The sequence below is a fragment of the Halichoerus grypus genome, chromosome 10 (assembly GCF_964656455.1).
Source record: "Halichoerus grypus chromosome 10, mHalGry1.hap1.1, whole genome shotgun sequence".
In the NCBI taxonomy this organism is placed as follows: Eukaryota; Metazoa; Chordata; class Mammalia; order Carnivora; family Phocidae; genus Halichoerus; species Halichoerus grypus.
This window is the reverse complement of record NC_135721.1, coordinates 5,253,741-5,256,357: the sequence shown is the minus strand read 5'-3', so window position 1 is coordinate 5,256,357 and position 2,617 is coordinate 5,253,741. Positions and strand designations below refer to the sequence as shown.

At 42.8% G+C, this 2,617-nt stretch overlaps 1 non-coding gene across 1 annotated transcript; it reads right to left on the bottom strand.

The window, feature by feature from the left end:
* Positions 1 to 2,021: 2,021 nt before the first annotated feature.
* Positions 2,022 to 2,128, bottom strand: LOC118549941 (U6 spliceosomal RNA). The gene has a single exon (XR_004924316.1). It is a non-coding gene; the product is annotated as a U6 spliceosomal RNA (small nuclear RNA).
* Between the last annotated feature and the right edge of the window lie 489 nt (positions 2,129 to 2,617).

Here is a 2,617-nt window from a genome sequence, read left to right as displayed (position 1 = left end):
CCCTGCTCCACGGGGAGCCTGCTTCTCCCTCTCCCACTCCCCCTGCTTGTGTTCCCTCTCTCACTGTGTCTCTCTCTGTCAAATGAAATAAATAAAATCTTTAACAAATAAAGGAATATATCATGGATATTGTGAGTGCTCACCAATGATATCTCTCTTCCAGGCACACACGCTGTATTTCTCGTAACGCTTTTTTAAAAGAATCTTTGAGTATAGTTGACACACAATGTTACATCAGTTTCAGGTATACACTAGTATTTTGACAGGTTTGTACATTATGCTATGCTCACAAGTGTAGCTACCTCGTAACACTTTCATTGAGGTGGGAGAATGTGACTGCTCATTGAGAAAATAAGAAATATGTTACATGTACTAGGTTTTCCTGGGAAGCTGCGTCACAGAGATTTGGTGCAGGAGGTTATTGGGACCAGACCTTCAGGTCACCTGTAAGGGGAAAGAGGGGAGGAGAATTGAGAAAAGTTCACTGCAATGCAATTAAAACAGAACCTTAGGTGATCCTATGAGGGCTTCTGGAGCTGGGATGGACCATCAGAGTTGTTCCAAATTGAGTCAAGAGCTGCCTGTGTTTCCCCATGTCAGCTGTCACCGGAAGTGGGCCACTTTAGGGAGAGGACATTTCCCTGGGCTGGATGGCTCTCTTTATAGGAGATAATCCATGGGGAGGCACGTAGGGTGATCCATTGGTCCCCAACTCTCCAGCAGTGGGATAATGAATGCGTCAGACCTCACAGGGAGTTCTGGGCAGCAGGCCCCTGCATCCACTGCACATCCACAAGCTGAGGCGGTATAAGGACCCTGCCCACTTTTCCGATCCCGCCATTCCCTTCAGGATTGAGTGTGAAGACTGTGAGTAGAAAAGGCAGAGCCATGTCACTAAGTCATTGCATAAAAAGCAGTTGTCCTGGAGAATTGTCCAATGCACGATGGACATAGCCTCAGTGAGAAACAAACTTGTGATTTATACCATTAAGATTTGTGTTTGTCACCACAGCATACGCCTGGCGCAAACTGACCACTTAATATCTCAAAATGAATATGTGCAAAATCAAGTTCCTGATTCCCCACCTCCTCCAAACCTACTCCTTTCTGCAGTCTTCAGGAGCTTAGTTAATGGAAATTCCATTCTTCCAGGTTATACGTTAAAAACTCAGGTACCACACTGAGTCTCTTACAAAGCCAGTCAGCTCTTCCTTTAGAATAGTCAGGAGTTATCCGTATCTCACACCTCCAGCATTACTTCTAGTCCAAGCCACAGACATTTCTCTCCCAAATTATTGAAGTCACCCCCTAACTGATGTCCTTGCTTCTGCACTCACTGCCCTCTATTTCAGCAGAGAAGACAGGGTGATCCTGTAAGACAACACTCTACCTCAAACCCTCCAGGAGCCCCATGTCACTCAGGGTAAAAGCCCAATCTTTCCAGGAGCTACGGGCCTTCTGTCATCTGGCCCTATGTTACTTCCCCAAACCTTACGTGGCCTCGTACTTCCAATGGCTCATGCAGCGTCACTGACTTCCTTGCACTTATCAGCACGCCCAGCATGCTCTCACTTAGAACATTTGTGCTCATTGTCCCCCCAGGCTGCAGTGATCTCCCCCAGCTAGCCACTAGATCTCTCACTTCCTTCAGGGCTCTACTCAGATGTCATCTTAATACTGAGGACTTCCTTCACCACCACATACTTTTAAAAGAATACATCAATCAATCTCTTGTGCTTTATTGTTCTCTAGAAGGTGTGGCATCGTGAGACATATTGTAAATATTTTTAAATTAAAAGATGAGCTCCTCAAGGGCAGGACTTTCTGTATTACTCACTGCTGTATCTGCTATGCCAAGAATAGCCACGCTCACACTGAATATATATTTGTCAAATAAATTAATTGAATATATGCAGTTGCTCATTAGTACTAATGGTTTATAGATTACATTGGATTTTCTATGAAAAACATATTATATTTGCATTTGAGAGCAATTTTATCTCTTACTTAAATCTTTTTAAAAAAATATGTAACACTTTGTGAATTTGCGTGTCATCCTTGCTCAGGGGCCATGCTCATCTTCTCTGTCTTGTTCCAACTTTAGTCTATGTGCTGTCAAAGTGAGCACTATTACTTAAATCCTAATAACTTTCTTTTCTCTTCTTTTTTTCTTTTCATATTGCAGTGGCTAAGAGTGTCAGTTCAACTCCTGAGGATTTTTTTTTCCATGAAAGAGAGCTGAATTTTATCGAGTTATTTTTTCTGAATCTATGGAAATGATTATGTGGTTTTCTAATAATTAATTGATTTTTGATGTTTAACCATCCTTAGATCCCCATAATTACCTGCTGGATCTTTGAAATCTATGTCAGAATGCAGAGCTCGAGAGACATGGGCCACAGATTCTGACTGAATGAGGCCTTGTTACCATCCCTTAAAGACAACTGTTTCCATATCACAGACTGTTCCACTGACAGGGATGCTGTTTCTTGAAGCTTCAGGAGCCTGACAGATATTGTGAGTCAGTAAACCAGGCTGGAGATGAAGTTTGATAAAGAGCAGAGCTCACCCTGAAATACAGTGGTCAGGAATTAATCAGTATCAACAGATGGTTGCC